This window comes from Perna viridis, chromosome 8, assembly GCF_037379345.1.
Source record: "Perna viridis isolate PV_CMFRI_1.1 ecotype Kerala chromosome 8, ASM3737934v1, whole genome shotgun sequence".
NCBI lineage: Eukaryota > Metazoa > Mollusca > Bivalvia > Mytilida > Mytilidae > Perna > Perna viridis.
The window spans coordinates 10,851,518-10,872,551 of NC_142452.1; the positions used below are offsets into that span (position 1 = coordinate 10,851,518).

Sequence of the window (21,034 nt, forward strand, 5' to 3'; positions counted from 1 at the left end):
CATTGGTCTTATATAAATTGACAAAATCATTATACTGTGTATAGATGATGGGGAAAATATTTAAACTATAGCCAATATTTTGAACTTTTGACTATACTATAATGTAAATCATTTTGTTAAAATACCGAAGCAGTCGAATGATTTATATATAGAACATCAAAAAAGAGACCACATGTCCTTAATTTAAACACATGAGATATAGATGCATGAGATTTACATGCAGAATGTAGCGAACCTAATAACAACAATAACACCAACAAACTGAAGATAAGTGACACACACATACAGAAAATGAAGTTAACTAAAATAATGGCATTTAATTTTACCGGATCCGCGTATGGAAAGTCATGTACCTCTTAATTGGACATTTTATAAGCATTTGTATTTAACTATGTATAGACAAGTTATCCAAGCTAATACACACTGACCAAAAGGGAAGAAAAAATTCACACGAATATACACAAATCCACACATAATTGACTTTGTTGATGAGACAAATGAGGAAAGAATAATATTTTTTTTGTATAACCACCTTGAGGTGGAAAAGGCGACATGGAAATGGTTAACATATATTCTGTTATTGATAAATGTTAAATCAAGAATATTTCATAAAATAGTCCAAGCTCCGCTGGAGATTTGGAAAGCAATAGATAAACTTTCGTAAATTTGATAATAAATAAAATCTTCATATGCAACTGTTCGACTTCATTGGGTTTCAAACAAAAACGAATACCTATGTATTCTAAATAGGCATACAAAATCTAGTGTCAGTTTGTTAGTAAAATACAAAAGCTGATTTGTTTTATATGTAATATATACTAAACCAAAGCCTTTTTGGTAAATTTAACATAAACCCTCTTTTTCATCATACATTTTCTAAACGCGGATTGCAAAGGTTTTAAAAATATCTGGCATTCAGACAATGATAACGTCATAGCTTTTGATTCAATATACAAGAAACTGTCTGCATATTCTATAATTAAAAAATCAATACTGACTTTACGGACATTCTTTTAAAAAAATAAGACAGTGGAAAACTCGAGAAATGGTATTGTTTTAACTATGGATTATTGTCCCCAAATTCTGAATTTGAACAGACGGCCAATTTGTCCAGAAAACCTTCGACTTATCATTATAAAAAAAAATAAAATAAAAAAAAATAAAAAAATAAATAAATAAATAAATAAATATATAAATGAAATACAGTCCTTGATTTGAAATGTCAGAGCAAATGTAAAGATATCTTACAAAGAATTAAATTGCCAATATACCAGTCATTTACACATGTATATATATTTTAAACCATGTTACAGCTAATTGTTTTATTTACATGTATGATTTATGTATTACAATGTATGTTCAAAGTCACGGAATGTTATTTCATTGTATGCAATTTACATGTCATACATTCCGAAATTTCACAACATTGTTCTGTAGAACACATTATATAACATGTACTTAAGTTTTAAAACATGATATGTAACTGTAAATGTTTTCTTCATTTCTTCTTTCTTCTTTCCTGAGAAGAAAGGTTTTTATTTCTATACAGAGACCCTTTTACGTTTTCTCTTGGACTTTATAAAAGTAATTTTGAATTCATAGTAAGTATGGAATAAAGTAGTTTAGAATAAAAAACAAACATTCACTTCCGGTAGAGAATATCTTCAGACAATGGCATGTACAATTTAATAGACAAGCATTTAAATATATCTTTGGGTAATTTTAACGTACTGGCCACAATCAACAATGTATGGTCCTTTAAAAATTTTGTACTTGTGAAAAACAATAAAATTCGAATGGATAATGTAATGATATATCATAACGCAGCTGGGGCTAGGGCGCTCTGCCCACAGAGCAACTGGGATGTGTGCCTCAGGAGGTGGAATGGGGTTGTCAGGCTATAATACGGAAAACCTGACCGCAAACCATAGTGGTGCACCGTGTTGGGAAAGATGCCACGTTCCTCACACGTTAAAGAACCCTACTGTTGTATTCTCCCGGAGTAGGAACCATAGGGCTCCGCCACAGGAGGCTAAATTGCCCGACCCTACCCACCTCTCCCTTTTTCCAGTGGAGTGGCAATCAAAATTTTTCGACCCCATTGTCCTTGTGTCCCATCCTTTTTTCATTTCATCATTTCATGTTCATTTTATCATCAATTTCATGTTCATCGTCTAAATATAGCTGAAATATTCTGCTCGGACGTTAAACCCCAACAAACAACATGTAACCACGATTTTGATAAAACAGATTTTAATGTAATTTAATCTCAAGATCCTTGAATTGGGGTATGAGAGCAATAGAGAAAAGGAGAAAAAAAGAGGAAAAATAAATTCGTTGCTAAAAACACATTAAATACAATGCACGTTTTTTAAATAACATAGAAAAATCCGGAAATAAATTTCAACTTTTAAATATGCCTGCCTTACTCAAAACTCTTATAAAGAGGATATAGTTTATTATGTTTTAAAATCAAAGTCGGGAAACATTTTGTTTAGTTCTGTGTTTACACTTCTTCTTTTCCCCACACTTTGTCTCCTTAACTGCAAAGACAGAAGCCAAACTTTGCACAAAAAGATCACCATTTGGAAGTGTGTATGGGCACACTGAAACTTCAAACGTTGCCGATATTTCAAAAGTGCTGCCCTATGAAGACAACATAATACATTATAATTGGATATTAATTCTAGTTTGAAAAATACATCACATGTCATTTCTTCAACTATGTTAAAATTAAAAAAATGACGACGATTTCTAGCTGACCATCAATCAAAAATGAAAAAAATAAATTGCCAACGGGAACGTTGTTGGTGTCCCACACAATAATTGCTAAATGCTGTATTATACTGCATGATTCAATTAAAATTCTTTATAAAATATTTCGGGTTTTTTTCAATGAAAAAAAAAGTCATCGGAATTAAGGTGGTAGTAATTTTCATCTATACCTTAAGATGTGTGATGTAGTTTGGGTCATATCCTCCAAACAGCTGTTTTCTGGATAGCCAGCTTATATTAACTACGTGTTCAGAAATTGAATATCTTTGGTGTGTAGAAATTGGTTGTGTATCAACGCCATTGACTGAAATAGTGTATAAATATTTCGGCAAATCCAAAACAAAAAAGGTTTTCTATTTTCATATATATACATATATATCTATATATATTTTTGGGTCCCTGCCATGTTAGTACTATTTGTGTCTATAAGTCTCAAATTAGGTACCAGTTGAGACGAGTTACAGTCCGGCGAAGGGAACGACCATAAATTTGTTTGACATTTTATGAGCAACTCGGTGGGTTTTTCTCGAAAAGCAGAGGACGATTACACTACCGATGCACCTGGTCCATTCTTACAGTTTTTAGTGGAGTACGAGTTGCTCATTCGCTTTTGTTACTTTGTATGTATGATTTTAGTTGCTGTATGTTCCTTGTTGTGTATGTCCGTTTTCCTTGTCCGGTCTTTGTCCCTGGATTACATTCTTTTGCTATAACTTTGGTTCCCCTGATTACTCTTTGACAGTTCTATCATCGATTGGAATTTTTCAGAACCCCCCTCCCCCCTCTCTCTCTCTCTCTATATATATATATATAAAGCAAATTTTTGTCGTTCCCTCCGCGGGACTCGAACTCGTACCGCTGTGACATCTATGGCAACACCGCCTGCACTAAGTCCGCCGCCCTAGACCACTCGGCCAGCTAGGCTATATACAAATATAGCTTTCGCTGGCCGGGTGATTCCTCCTTGTAGGATTAATCTAGGGCTGTAACTTAGTACACAATGTATGGTAGTACTGGACAGTTCATCTAGGTGTTATTATGTAGGATAGGGGATCAGATTAATGATGCATGTCACAACAAATCAATATGAAACGTCTCAGGATGTGACGACTCTATTCACTACACTGCTCCATCGGATCAAATTGATGCAGGGAAGATAACGTAAACTTATAGAAGGGTCTGAAAAATCTCAACGATGTTAGAACTGTCAAGTTTGAGACGTTGTATAATATTAGATTAATCCTACGAGGAGGAATCACCCGGCCAGCGAAAACTATATAATTTTATATAGCCTAGCTGGCCGAGTGGTCTAGGGCGCTGGACTTAGTGCAGGCGGTGTTGCCATAGATGTCACAGCGGTACGTGTTCGAGTTCCGCGGAGGGAACGACAAAAATTTGTTTCGCAAATTTGACAGTTCTAACATCGTTGGGATTTTTCAGACCCTTCTATAAGTTTACGTTATCTTCCCTGTATCAATTCGATCCGATGGAGCAGAGTAGTGAATAGAGTATGCAGCTCGTCATTTAAAGAAAGCATGCTCAAAACTACGCACATTATTAAAAGATGAAGGCTTGCAATTACAAGCCATGACCATGACACAATACTTAATATACCTGTTTCTTTTTCGAACGACCATGCTTTTATGATACCGTCAATGACTTTTTCCCACAATTTTTCGGAAGGTTCAGTTTGTTGATCAAAAGAAGCCACCTTACAACAATAACAATATTATTAATCTCTTGTCACTAAAAACAGAAATGTGTTTACATAGCCAATGTATAAAAGTATGACTTAAAAATTGATTAATGATAAGTCAATGAGAGGAGAACCATCGACAATCTATTCCTGTTCGATCCATCAGTCAGTGGTGTCGATGTATTTGCTAGATAACTGTACACAAAAACATGTCATGTCTTACAGCAGTAGTCGCCAATAATTTTTTCCATAAGAAAAGGATTTTGTATAGTAAATATACAAGTGTAATTTAGTAACAGATAAGATATTAGACCTGAATTGTGGTAGTCAATATCACAAGAACAGGTGTGGTGTACGCGTGAAAAAAGACAAAATCTTTCCGGGATGAAAATCCCAGCTCGAGAGGTCACCCATTTTCTCCAATGAACGACGAGGAAACCCTCATACACGTACCACAGGACAGGTTACAGCTTGCCACAAAACATCATTATGCACAGGTACAACGATAGTTACATCAAAATAGACTAAAAGTGGAAACTTAACATGCAGAGGCCAGAAATTTCTGACTTGGAACAGACGCAAAAAAGTAGATTTTAGTTGTTCTCGAACAACCGACAATTATATTGGAAAAGGCATTACGACCGATAGTGATACTGGTGTAAACACCGGTGTTGGTACATACACTTGTACACTGGTACATTAATTAAAAGCTTACATACTGGATGATTATGTGATATGTGTATAGAAAAAAAACAAAAACAAAAACAAAAAAAAAAAAAAAAAAAAAAAGGAAAAAAAAAGAAAGAAAAATCATTTATAAAAAATATGCCTATCGTAGTCATATTACAAGCCATTCTTTATTGCAGATGCGATCAACAACTTTTTCAGCTTTTTCAAACATAACGTTTCCAAAACGCTGCATGAACACAATTGGCAGACAATCACGGAGACTGCATTGACTGAAAAAGAAAAAAAACCAAAATGCTTCATTATCTTAAAAAAAACGTATAAATTGATTCAAGCAAAAATAATATACTCTAAGAAAACAATTTTTACGTATATCTTCCAAAATTGAGCTCTCACCGAATATGTAGCAAGCTGTGTGAGTAAATAATATCAAAACAATATTTTAAAAAAAATACATGAACAGACAACTCGGCAGAAAACGGTTTGAAAATCTTTTATCCCGTATGTAACGATACTAAATTGTGGTACTTGTAGCAAAATCACAAGGTTAAAATACATAGGCAGAATGGTCATGAGAAGAACACTCAATTAATCACTCCTAGGTACCTAGTATTACCTGTAACATTGCTTATAGGTTATTGTTTCTGCTATGAACAGCCGACAAATGTGTTCTTACACCAGCACTATTATGGTGTCTTCATAATCGATGAACAAACTGCACGACCGTAATTGTTGATTATTGTCTGATCACGCGTTTTGGAATCTGAGAACACCTTAACGTTGATTAGCCAATGAGAACCAAGGGAACACGCAAAATATCATTAAGGCACTATTGTCCGATTAATAGTAATACAATGTTCACCAGATAAACAGACAGTCAAAGACTTTTGGAATAGTTAGTCAAAATGCTTGATTTACCAGAAGAAAAAACTGAAGAATAATAGAAGAAACTACAAACCCCTTTATGCAGGATTCGATAATATCAGCAGATCCACCAGTCCCCTTGACAACTACAACGGATATATCATGATCCACCGCCCAAGCCACATATTCAAGTGCAGTAAGGTCACCGCCTATTACTAGAACAACGACAGGAACTCGGATTTCTATAGCATAAAAATAAAAAAAGATTAAGACTATTCAAGTATTCAGTTGATTTTATATATATTTGATGATATTGGTAATAGCATATGTTACGCTTACCCTACCGGTGCACCTGGTCCATGCTCCCAGTGTTTAGTGGAGTCCGAGTTGCTCATTTGCTTTTGTTACTTTGTATGTATGATTTTAGTTACTTTATGTTCTTTGTTGTGTGTGTATGTTTTCCGTGTCTTGTCTTTGTCCCTGGATAAGGTTTTGTTTGGTTGCCGCTGTAGCCTTGGTTTCCTTGATTACTCTTTCGTGATCACAAATTTGTGTTCTAAGATATCGAACGAGGAAACGAAGCAGAGAAACCTGTAAACGATGATGATATGCCAATAAAAATCCCCATTGTACATGTATGAATAATTAACTATTATTCTTTAAGGTATATTCAAGTGTCACTTCTTCCTAAAAAAGATTTTACCATATTTTTGTCTCATGTAGGCTGTATAATGAACAGAAGGGTTTCTATCCCTTGTTGTAAAGTGATTGCATTGCTTTTAGGATATAAGTGAAAAATTGGCATGATGATTTTGGCGTATAGTCGGGCTCAAAGGTTATTGCTAAGAAAAAATACAATGCTCATTGTAAACGTTGCCTTTCGTAACAACTATGAAATTTTAATTGATATTACACATGAGTGAGGTAGGGAAGGTTTAACTCAAAAACGTAGGAAATAAAGTACAAATGTGTAACAAAAACCAAACCTTGTCTGGCAGTTGCCGATATCTGTCGTTCAAAGCCTACTCTTGCATACGTGTTAATATAGTTTTCTAACTCAAGCAACTTCTGAAAATGTTCCATTGAATCGTCATATTGATGAAAATCCTCTGACGTGCGTATCTTAAAATAAGAATATATATAGAAAGGTCTGAAAAATTCCTAACTATGTTAGAAATGTCAACTTTGCGATGCAAATTTTTGGGTCGTTCCATCCGCGGGACTCGAACTGGTGCCGCTGTGACATCTATGGCAACACCGCCCGCACCAAGTCCAGCGCCCTAGACCACTCGGCCAGCTACGTTATATAGAAATACAGCTTTCGCTGGCCGGGTCATTCCTCCTCGTAGGAGAAATATAGGGCTGTAACTTAGTTCACGATGTATGGTAGTACAGGAGAGTTCATTAAGATGTTATTATATAGGATAGAGGGTCAAATTAATGATGCATGTCACAACAAATCAATATTATACAAACGTGTCAGAATGTGAGACTCTAATCGCTCAATCTGATCAAATTGATACAGGGAAGATATGTAAACGTATAGACAGTTCTAAAAAAATTCCCAACGATGTTATATCTGTCAAATTTGCAATCCAAATTTTTGGGTCGTTTCCTCTGCGGGACTGGAACTCGTACCGCAGTGACATCTATGGCCTGCACCGCCTGCACAAATTCCAGCGCCCTAGACCACATCGTGTACTAAGTTACATCTCTAGAATAATCCTACGAGGAGGAATGAACCAGTCAGCGAAAGCTACATTTTTATATACAGGCGGTGTTGCCATAGATGCCACAGCGAGTTCAAGTCCTGCGGAAGAAACGACCCAAAAAATTTCAAAGTTCTAACATCGTTGGGAATTTTTCAGACCTTTTTATACGTTTACGTATCTTCCCTGTATCAATTTGATCCGATGGAGCAGTGTAGCGAAAAAATATAGCTGAAATATTCTGCTCGGACGTTAAACCCCAACAAACAACAGGTAACCACGATTTTGATAAAACAGATTTTAATGTAATTTAATCTCAAGATCCTTGAATTGGGGTATGAGAGCAATAGAGAAAAGGAGAAAAAAAGAGGAAAAATAAATTCGTTGCTAAAAACACATTAAATACAATGCACGTTTTTTAAACAACATAGAAAAATCCGGAAATAAATTTCAACTTTTAAATATGCCTGCCTTACTCAAAACTCTTATAAAGAGGATATAGTTTATTATGTTTTAAAATCAAAGTCGGGAAACATTTTGTTTAGTTCTGTGTTTACACTTCTTCTTTTCCCCACACTTTGTCTCCTTAACTGCAAAGACAGAAGCCAAACTTTGCACAAAAAGATCACCATTTGGAAGTGTGTATGGGCACACTGAAACTTCAAACGTTGCCGATATTTCAAAAGTGCTGCCCTATGAAGACAACATAATACATTATAATTGGATATTAATTCTAGTTTGAAAAATACATCACATGTCATTTCTTCAACTATGTTAAAATTAAAAAAATGACGACGATTTCTAGCTGACCATCAATCAAAAATGAAAAAAATAAATTGCCAACGGGAACGTTGTTGGTGTCCCACACAATAATTGCTAAATGCTGTATTATACTGCATGATTCAATTAAAATTCTTTATAAAATATTTCGGGTTTTTTTCAATGAAAAAAAAAGTCATCGGAATTAAGGTGGTAGTAATTTTCATCTATACCTTAAGATGTGTGATGTAGTTTGGGTCATATCCTCCAAACAGCTGTTTTCTGGATAGCCAGCTTATATTAACTACGTGTTCAGAAATTGAATATCTTTGGTGTGTAGAAATTGGTTGTGTATCAACGCCATTGACTGAAATAGTGTATAAATATTTCGGCAAATCCAAAACAAAAAAGGTTTTCTATTTTCATATATATACATATATATCTATATATATTTTTGGGTCCCTGCCATGTTCCCATGTTCTTTTTTTTCTGTTTACCAAGAACCTGACCAAAGCTGTAACGGTCAGCTTTGGTCAGGTTCTTGGTAAACAGAAAAAAAAGAGTTGCAAAAAAGGTATTTTAATACAAAAACAAATAACAATAGATATTGCAGTTGTTTTTCACTTACCAGCAGATTCAAACTCCGTAATCAAGTGACAAAAACCGGCGGAACTTCATGGGTATTGGATTGAGATTGTGCATCCTTGGGTAAAAGTAACTCGAAATGTGGTTTTAAAAAAATTGGTATAATTAAAATTTAAATGGTCAATGAGTTTTAAGATTCTTAATTTCCATAGAAATAATATAAATCGATACCGGACAAGTTCTGTTGTAGAAACGGAATCGGAATTCAGGCACTTTTGTGTGTGTTAGTTTCGTAGATGAAAAAAATCAACTGTTCTGTCATTACCTCGGGAAAAGTTTGTCTGAGCTGTGAGTTTCCAACTCTTTTCGCTACACTGCTCCATCGGATCAAATTGATACAGGGAAGATACGTAAACGTATAAAAAGGTCTGAAAAATTCCCAACGATGTTAGAACTTTGAAATTTTTTGGGTCGTTTCTTCCGCAGGACTTGAACTCGCTGTGGCATCTATGGCAACACCGCCTGTATATAAAAATGTAGCTTTCGCTGACTGGTTCATTCCTCCTCGTAGGATTATTCTAGAGATGTAACTTAGTACACGATGTGGTCTAGGGCGCTGGAATTTGTGCAGGCGGTGCAGGCCATAGATGTCACTGCGGTACGAGTTCCAGTCCCGCAGAGGAAACGACCCAAAAATTTGGATTGCAAATTTGACAGATATAACATCGTTGGGAATTTTTTTAGAACTGTCTATACGTTTACATATCTTCCCTGTATCAATTTGATCAGATTGAGCGATTAGAGTCTCACATTCTGACACGTTTGTATAATATTGATTTGTTGTGACATGCATCATTAATTTGACCCTCTATCCTATATAATAACATCTTAATGAACTCTCCTGTACTACCATACATCGTGAACTAAGTTACAGCCCTATATTTCTCCTACGAGGAGGAATGACCCGGCCAGCGAAAGCTGTATTTCTATATAACGTAGCTGGCCGAGTGGTCTAGGGCGCTGGACTTGGTGCGGGCGGTGTTGCCATAGATGTCACAGCGGCACCAGTTCGAGTCCCGCGGATGGAACGACCCAAAAATTTGCATCGCAAAGTTGACATTTCTAACATAGTTAGGAATTTTTCAGACCTTTCTATATATATTCTTATTTTAAGATACGCACGTCAGAGGATTTTCATCAATATGACGATTCAATGGAACATTTTCAGAAGTTGCTTGAGTTAGAAAACTATATTAACACGTATGCAAGAGTAGGCTTTGAACGACAGATATCGGCAACTGCCAGACAAGGTTTGGTTTTTGTTACACATTTGTACTTTATTTCCTACGTTTTTGAGTTAAACCTTCCCTACCTCACTCATGTGTAATATCAATTAAAATTTCATAGTTGTTACGAAAGGCAACGTTTACAATGAGCATTGTATTTTTTCTTAGCAATAACCTTTGAGCCCGACTATACGCCAAAATCATCATGCCAATTTTTCACTTATATCCTAAAAGCAATGCAATCACTTTACAACAAGGGATAGAAACCCTTCTGTTCATTATACAGCCTACATGAGACAAAAATATGGTAAAATCTTTTTTAGGAAGAAGTGACACTTGAATATACCTTAAAGAATAATAGTTAATTATTCATACATGTACAATGGGGATTTTTATTGGCATATCATCATCGTTTACAGGTTTCTCTGCTTCGTTTCCTCGTTCGATATCTTAGAACACAAATTTGTGATCACGAAAGAGTAATCAAGGAAACCAAGGCTACAGCGGCAACCAAACAAAACCTTATCCAGGGACAAAGACAAGACACGGAAAACATACACACACAACAAAGAACATAAAGTAACTAAAATCATACATACAAAGTAACAAAAGCAAATGAGCAACTCGGACTCCACTAAACACTGGGAGCATGGACCAGGTGCACCGGTAGGGTAAGCGTAACATATGCTATTACCAATATCATCAAATATATATAAAATCAACTGAATACTTGAATAGTCTTAATCTTTTTTTATTTTTATGCTATAGAAATCCGAGTTCCTGTCGTTGTTCTAGTAATAGGCGGTGACCTTACTGCACTTGAATATGTGGCTTGGGCGGTGGATCATGATATATCCGTTGTAGTTGTCAAGGGGACTGGTGGATCTGCTGATATTATCGAATCCTGCATAAAGGGGTTTGTAGTTTCTTCTATTATTCTTCAGTTTTTTCTTCTGGTAAATCAAGCATTTTGACTAACTATTCCAAAAGTCTTTGACCGTCTGTTTATCTGGTGAACATTGTATTACTATTAATCGGACAATAGTGCCTTAATGATATTTTGCGTGTTCCCTTGGTTCTCATTGGCTAATCAACGTTAAGGTGTTCTCAGATTCCAAAACGCGTGATCAGACAATAATCAACAATTACGGTCGTGCAGTTTGTTCATCGATTATGAAGACACCATAATAGTGCTGGTGTAAGAACACATTTGTCGGCTGTTCATAGCAGAAACAATAACCTATAAGCAATGTTACAGGTAATACTAGGTACCTAGGAGTGATTAATTGAGTGTTCTTCTCATGACCATTCTGCCTATGTATTTTAACCTTGTGATTTTGCTACAAGTACCACAATTTAGTATCGTTACATACGGGATAAAAGATTTTCAAACCGTTTTCTGCCGAGTTGTCTGTTCATGTATTTTTTTTAAAATATTGTTTTGATATTATTTACTCACACAGCTTGCTACATATTCGGTGAGAGCTCAATTTTGGAAGATATACGTAAAAATTGTTTTCTTAGAGTATATTATTTTTGCTTGAATCAATTTATACGTTTTTTTTAAGATAATGAAGCATTTTGGTTTTTTTTCTTTTTCAGTCAATGCAGTCTCCGTGATTGTCTGCCAATTGTGTTCATGCAGCGTTTTGGAAACGTTATGTTTGAAAAAGCTGAAAAAGTTGTTGATCGCATCTGCAATAAAGAATGGCTTGTAATATGACTACGATAGGCATATTTTTTATAAATGATTTTTCTTTCTTTTTTTTTCCTTTTTTTTTTTTTTTTTTTTTTTGTTTTTGTTTTTGTTTTTTTTCTATACACATATCACATAATCATCCAGTATGTAAGCTTTTAATTAATGTACCAGTGTACAAGTGTATGTACCAACACCGGTGTTTACACCAGTATCACTATCGGTCGTAATGCCTTTTCCAATATAATTGTCGGTTGTTCGAGAACAACTAAAATCTACTTTTTTGCGTCTGTTCCAAGTCAGAAATTTCTGGCCTCTGCATGTTAAGTTTCCACTTTTAGTCTATTTTGATGTAACTATCGTTGTACCTGTGCATAATGATGTTTTGTGGCAAGCTGTAACCTGTCCTGTGGTACGTGTATGAGGGTTTCCTCGTCGTTCATTGGAGAAAATGGGTGGCCTCTCGAGCTGGGATTTTCATCCCGGAAAGATTTTGTCTTTTTTCACGCGTACACCACACCTGTTCTTGTGATATTGACTACCACAATTCAGGTCTAATATCTTATCTGTTACTAAATTACACTTGTATATTTACTATACAAAATCCTTTTCTTATGGAAAAAATTATTGGCGACTACTGCTGTAAGACATGACATGTTTTTGTGTACAGTTATCTAGCAAATACATCGACACCACTGACTGATGGATCGAACAGGAATAGATTGTCGATGGTTCTCCTCTCATTGACTTATCATTAATCAATTTTTAAGTCATACTTTTATACATTGGCTATGTAAACACATTTCTGTTTTTAGTGACAAGAGATTAATAATATTGTTATTGTTGTAAGGTGGCTTCTTTTGATCAACAAACTGAACCTTCCGAAAAATTGTGGGAAAAAGTCATTGACGGTATCATAAAAGCATGGTCGTTCGAAAAAGAAACAGGTATATTAAGTATTGTGTTATGGTCATGGCTTGTAATTGCAAGCCTTCATCTTTTAATAATGTGCGTAGTTTTGAGCATGCTTTCTTTAAATGACGAGCTGCATACTCTATTCACTACTCTGCTCCATCGGATCGAATTGATACAGGGAAGATAACGTAAACTTATAGAAGGGTCTGAAAAATCCCAACGATGTTAGAACTGTCAAATTTGCGAAACAAATTTTTGTCGTTCCCTCCGCGGAACTCGAACACGTACCGCTGTGACATCTATGGCAACACCGCCTGCACTAAGTCCAGCGCCCTAGACCACTCGGCCAGCTAGGCTATATAAAATTATATAGTTTTCGCTGGCCGGGTGATTCCTCCTCGTAGGATTAATCTAATATTATACAACGTCTCAAACTTGACAGTTCTAACATCGTTGAGATTTTTCAGACCCTTCTATAAGTTTACGTTATCTTCCCTGCATCAATTTGATCCGATGGAGCAGTGTAGTGAATAGAGTCGTCACATCCTGAGACGTTTCATATTGATTTGTTGTGACATGCATCATTAATCTGATCCCCTATCCTACATAATAACACCTAGATGAACTGTCCAGTACTACCATACATTGTGTACTAAGTTACAGCCCTAGATTAATCCTACAAGGAGGAATCACCCGGCCAGCGAAAGCTATATTTGTATATAGCCTAGCTGGCCGAGTGGTCTAGGGCGGCGGACTTAGTGCAGGCGGTGTTGCCATAGATGTCACAGCGGTACGAGTTCGAGTCCCGCGGAGGGAACGACAAAAATTTGCTTTATATATATATATATATAGAGAGAGAGAGAGAGGGGGGAGGGGGGTTCTGAAAAATTCCAATCGATGATAGAACTGTCAAAGAGTAATCAGGGGAACCAAAGTTATAGCAAAAGAATGTAATCCAGGGACAAAGACCGGACAAGGAAAACGGACATACACAACAAGGAACATACAGCAACTAAAATCATACATACAAAGTAACAAAAGCGAATGAGCAACTCGTACTCCACTAAAAACTGTAAGAATGGACCAGGTGCATCGGTAGTGTAATCGTCCTCTGCTTTTCGAGAAAAACCCACCGAGTTGCTCATAAAATGTCAAACAAATTTATGGTCGTTCCCTTCGCCGGACTGTAACTCGTCTCAACTGGTACCTAATTTGAGACTTATAGACACAAATAGTACTAACATGGCAGGGACCCAAAAATATATATAGATATATATGTATATATATGAAAATAGAAAACCTTTTTTGTTTTGGATTTGCCGAAATATTTATACACTATTTCAGTCAATGGCGTTGATACACAACCAATTTCTACACACCAAAGATATTCAATTTCTGAACACGTAGTTAATATAAGCTGGCTATCCAGAAAACAGCTGTTTGGAGGATATGACCCAAACTACATCACACATCTTAAGGTATAGATGAAAATTACTACCACCTTAATTCCGATGACTTTTTTTTTCATTGAAAAAAACCCGAAATATTTTATAAAGAATTTTAATTGAATCATGCAGTATAATACAGCATTTAGCAATTATTGTGTGGGACACCAACAACGTTCCCGTTGGCAATTTATTTTTTTCATTTTTGATTGATGGTCAGCTAGAAATCGTCGTCATTTTTTTAATTTTAACATAGTTGAAGAAATGACATGTGATGTATTTTTCAAACTAGAATTAATATCCAATTATAATGTATTATGTTGTCTTCATAGGGCAGCACTTTTGAAATATCGGCAACGTTTGAAGTTTCAGTGTGCCCATACACACTTCCAAATGGTGATCTTTTTGTGCAAAGTTTGGCTTCTGTCTTTGCAGTTAAGGAGACAAAGTGTGGGGAAAAGAAGAAGTGTAAACACAGAACTAAACAAAATGTTTCCCGACTTTGATTTTAAAACATAATAAACTATATCCTCTTTATAAGAGTTTTGAGTAAGGCAGGCATATTTAAAAGTTGAAATTTATTTCCGGATTTTTCTATGTTGTTTAAAAAACGTGCATTGTATTTAATGTGTTTTTAGCAACGAATTTATTTTTCCTCTTTTTTTCTCCTTTTCTCTATTGCTCTCATACCCCAATTCAAGGATCTTGAGATTAAATTACATTAAAATCTGTTTTATCAAAATCGTGGTTACATGTTGTTTGTTGGGGTTTAACGTCCGAGCAGAATATTTCAGCTATATTTAGACGATGAACATGAAATTGATGATAAAATGAACATGAAATGATGAAATGAAAAAAGGATGGGACACAAGGACAATGGGGTCGAAAAATTTTGATTGCCACTCCACTGGAAAAAGGGAGAGGTGGGTAGGGTCGGGCAATTTAGCCTCCTGTGGCGGAGCCCTATGGTTCCTACTCCGGGAGAATACCACAGTAGGGTTCTTTAACGTGTGAGGAACGTGGCATCTTTCCCAACACGGTACACCACTATGGTTTGCGGTCAGGTTTTCCGTATTATAGCCTGACAACCCCATTCCACCTCCTGAGGCACACATCCCAGTTGCTCTGTGGGCAGAGCGCCCTAGCCCCAGCTGCGTTATGATATATCATTACATTATCCATTCGAATTTTATTGTTTTTCACAAGTACAAAATTTTTAAAGGACCATACATTGTTGATTGTGGCCAGTACGTTAAAATTACCCAAAGATATATTTAAATGCTTGTCTATTAAATTGTACATGCCATTGTCTGAAGATATTCTCTACCGGAAGTGAATGTTTGTTTTTTATTCTAAAATACTTTATTCCATACTTACTATGAATTCAAAATTACTTTTATAAAGTCCAAGAGAAAACGTAAAAGGGTCTCTGTATAGAAATAAAAACCTTTCTTCTCAGGAAAGAAGAAAGAAGAAATGAAGAAAACATTTACAGTTACATATCATGTTTTAAAACTTAAGTACATGTTATATAATGTATTCTACAGAACAATGTTGTGAAATTTCGGAATGTATGACATGTAAATTGCATACAATGAAATAACATTCCGTGACTTTGAACATACATTGTAATACATAAATCATACATGTAAATAAAACAATTAGCTGTAACATGGTTTAAAATATATATACATGTGTAAATGACTGGTATATTGGCAATTTAATTCTTTGTAAGATATCTTTACATTTGCTCTGACATTTCAAATCAAGGACTGTATTTCATTTATATATTTATTTATTTATTTATTTATTTATTTTTTTATTTTTTTTTATTTTATTTTTTTTTATAATGATAAGTCGAAGGTTTTCTGGACAAATTGCTCGTCTGTTCAAATTCAGAATTTGGGGACAATAATCCATAGTTAAAACAATACCATTTCTCGAGTTTTCCACTGTCTTATTTTTTTAAAAGAATGTCCGTGAAGTCAGTATTGATTTTTTAATTATAGAATATGCAGACAGTTTCTTGTATATTGAATCAAAAGCTATGACGTTATCATTGTCTGAATGCCAGATATTTTTAAAACCTTTGCAATCCGCGTTTAGAAAATGTATGATGAAAAAGAGGGTTTATGTTAAATTTACCAAAAAGGCTTTGGTTTAGTATATATTACATATAAAACAAATCAGCTTTTGTATTTTACTAACAAACTGACACTAGATTTTGTATGCCTATTTAGAATACATAGGTATTCGTTTTTGTTTGAAACCCAATGAAGTCGAACAGTTGCATATGAAGATTTTATTTATTATCAAATTTACGAAAGTTTATCTATTGCTTTCCAAATCTCCAGCGGAGCTTGGACTATTTTATGAAATATTCTTGATTTAACATTTATCAATAACAGAATATATGTTAACCATTTCCATGTCGCCTTTTCCACCTCAAGGTGGTTATACAAAAAAAATATTATTCTTTCCTCATTTGTCTCATCAACAAAGTCAATTATGTGTGGATTTGTGTATATTCGTGTGAATTTTTTCTTCCCTTTTGGTCAGTGTGTATTAGCTTGGATAACTTGTCTATACATAGTTAAATACAAATGCTTATAAAATGTCTAATTAAGAGGTACATGACTTTCCATACGCGGATCCGGTAAAATTAAATGCCATTATTTTAGTTAACTTCATTTTCTGTATGTGTGTGTCACTTATCTTCAGTTTGTTGGTGTTATTGTTGTTATTAGGTTCGCTACATTCTGCATGTAAATCTCATGCATCTATATCTCATGTGTTTAAATTAAGGACATGTGGTCTCTTTTTTGATGTTCTATATATAAATCATTCGACTGCTTCGGTATTTTAACAAAATGATTTACATTATAGTATAGTCAAAAGTTCAAAATATTGGCTATAGTTTAAATATTTTCCCCATCATCTATACACAGTATAATGATTTTGTCAATTTATATAAGACCAATGAGTTTTATTAATCACCAGTATTTTTCAATGGGACAAACATAGGCATTGTTTGCTAGTTACTGCATTTCTTCTTTCTGAAACATTGAGAAAAACAATATGTGTTTAAATACCTCCTTTTCGCCATCGACTTTGCAAATGACTAATATTTCATCAGGATAGACCCTATTCCCAATAATTATCAACATTCGTCAGTTTTTCAGACATGACTTCATCTGTTTTTTTTCATTGTCATAAGGATTCCCCTTTTGTCTAGGTATATCAAAACTTCACTTAGTACAACTATTTAATACTCCTTGACATTTGTTACTTGTAAAGTGGCTAAACGTGTAAACTAGTTAAATGTGTAAAATGGCTAAACGTGTAAACTGGTTAAATGTGTAAAATGGCTAAACGTGTAAACTGGTTAAATGTGTAAAATGGCTATACGTGTAAACTGGTTAAATGTGTAAAATGGCTATACGTGTAAACTGGCTAAACGTGTAAACTGACTTAACGTGTAAAACGACTAAACAATTCAATACTTTGGAGTTTAAGATTATTTCTTGTTTGACATAGAGGTCTTCTTTGCTATGCAACTTCTTGGTTTGTTGAAATTTTCAGCATAACCATCACGATGAATTGACTAACTACATAAAGAGAATGAAAAAAAACCCGAACTGTAGCCAATAGTCAAAATGAAAGTATTAAAACAAATATCCACAATAGGAATTGCCGTATCAAGATAAATCCGCAATGTTGGAAACAACCGCAATTTTTTATATGGTTCAGGCATTTCTGATGGTAATGTTACGTGTAACTTTGTTTTATGGGGCGCTCTACTTCCTGATTTCATGACAGTAGATTATTTCTTGTATATTACATTGTGTACAGGCATAAAAACAAAAGCCACCAGGCAGGTTAATAAAACCCACATTCAAAAAAGTTTAGAAGGTATAAATAATAATAAACTGAACATTGTCACACCTTAAAGGATCTAAATACAAATAAAACGTCCCAAAGATGAGATTACTTTTCCGTGCTTGTCCATTTAAGTATCTATAATGTTTTAACAACCATGACGTATAAGGTACACTGGTGATATGATCACGTAGTTCAAAACAATTTAATAGTATATGAGGAAACATCATAAGATTCATGGTAAGATGAAGAAGGCTGGTGGTGGTTTTATTTTAGGACTTAATTTTGCATTTTGTAAAATGTTGTTGTTAATCTTAAAACGTTTTTTTTATAGGAAACCTACAAGAACGCTATTATTGAAAACAAATATGATGTTCTTAGAGATTTAGACATTCGCGGCAAGATGAATCATATTCATTTATCGGAGGAGGATCTTAGAGATATACATAGAGAGGTGCTTAAATCTATAAGTATAAAATATGAATTCCATACTGTTTATTTGACAAAACAAAACACAAATAACAAAAAACAAAAACAAAACAAAATGGTGCAAAAATAAAACATTTTTACTTTTATTTACATCAAATTAGCATGATAGCAACCTTACAGCCACTTTAATAGCTTTTTTACCACTTTGAAATTCCTATTTATTTCAGTACAATTGATGTTTACACTATGTACATCGTGTGCAACACTCTCCATATATGTACTTTCAAATATGTTTTTAACTTTACTTAGCATTTAAATCATCATTCTGTTAGGATTCAATTCTGCAAAGTAATAATAAAAGAATTAGACACAATTAACACACGACAATGATCATCTACTATTACGTACTCCTATAGTCTAAACATTTTTTTTAGATAATTGAAGCAGCCCGGCGACAGAAGGAGAGGGGTAAAATTACCACTTTAGATGTTTTGAAGGTAAATGTTGTAAACAAAAGGGTTAAAACTATGAATGACCAGTATTAAAAACAGCCTCAAACCAGATCTAGAGCTCATCGAAATCAATTAAGGATGCAGTTTTATACACTCCTCATGTTTCCCATTTTAGCGTTCGTGCATCGTTTATCGTGCGTTTACACATCGTTTTGTGTTCGTTTAAACGCACGATAGAAGTGTTCATTCCAATGCACGCTCGGAGCGTATATTTAAACGCACGATGCAAACGTTCGTTTACACGCACGATAGAAGCGTTCGTTTATCGAGCATTTGATGAGCGTTTAACGTGCGTTCATCTCTTATCCCCTACCGAGGAGTGAATCCTTCTACACCACATAATACAGTTCTTACATGTTCCAATTGTGCATTTCCGATCTTAGATGTTGATTCTTATTATTTTGGGCGTTTCATATTACAAAACATGGACATTGTCATGGGGACTTTGGGTGGGGCCCCATCTCTTATTCGTTACACGTCTTCACCATTTAATGAAATTGAATGAAACTTGTTGACATATTCCCATGTGCACTTTCTATTTAAGGTATGAATCCATATCCTGATCGTTGCTCACAGTTTTTCTAGAACAAAATTAAAAGAAATCCGTATTTATTTTAAATGAATCGCGTTTCTTGATGTTTAAACGAGAAATTTTTACGGAACATAGGTTGTATGGTATAAATCATGATTTGTTGGCACCAACATTGCTTTCTGTCGACAAGAAACTATTTATTTGTATATAACCATTGGGAAGGCATTTGTGAGGTAGTTGTCAAGGCTAGTTCGGCAACATTTTCTCAGAGCTCGGGGTATTGACAAGAACGTTATATTGTAAATGGCAATGAACCACAAAAACATTACTAACTGACTTTAATTCAGGGAAATGGAAAACAGACATACACTTCGAATCTATAATCCATGGATTACATTCTTTTGTTTACCGCTAAAACTTGGTTCCCTTGGTTAATCTTGCAGTGAATTAAAGCCAACAATCTATTTGTAACAAATCACGGCATTTGTGACAAAGTATAAATTGTGATGCTTGATAATGCTATCACCGGGTTCAAACAATTGCTATACAGGGAAAAAAATTACCCAAAAAAAAGATTCCATGTTCAATTAAAGAGATCTTGACGTATTCTTGGCATTCAAAGCAAATTCCAACTTAACTCTGATTTTATTCATGTTAAATCTTTAAAATCATGTTCAAACTGTTATTCAAATATCTTCTTCACAATTGACAGTAAAGTTCATTAAAACAGTAAGCAAATTGAAAATTATTCTTCAATTTGACTTTATTTTAATTTGCTTTATATTTATCGTTTTGTAATGTGATTTCAGACAGTTAATGATGCTGCTACTGCAACCATTGAGCAGGCAGAGGAGGGAAAGGATATTTATGCGGCAATCACTGTATTAACTGAAAGTTTATTGAAAGGTTTTTATTCAAAATTTAAGTTCTTATACTTCACTCTATTTTTGAATGAGTAATCAAGGGAACCCAGGTTATAGCGGTAATCAAAAGAATGTAATCCAGGGACAAAGACCAGACATGGACAACAGACATTCACAACAAAGAACATAAAGTAACTAAAATCATACATACAAAGTAACAAAAGTAAATGAGCAACTCGGACTCCACTAAACACTGGGAGCACGGACCAGGTGCACCGGTAGGTTATGAATAAAACGTATGATTAAATAAATTTCAGAGTTGGGATTAGAATCCTTAAAACTTCAAATGTTTTATCCTGACGTGAAAAATTGTAATTTAACAAAACAATATGAACTGTTCCG

At 34.6% G+C, this 21,034-nt stretch overlaps 1 pseudogene; it reads left to right on the forward strand.

Annotated features, from left to right (window-relative positions):
- The first annotated feature begins 10,288 nt into the window (after window positions 1-10,288).
- Window positions 10,289-21,034, forward strand: part of LOC148609300 (uncharacterized) — a 44,697-nt pseudogene continuing 33,951 nt past the window's right edge.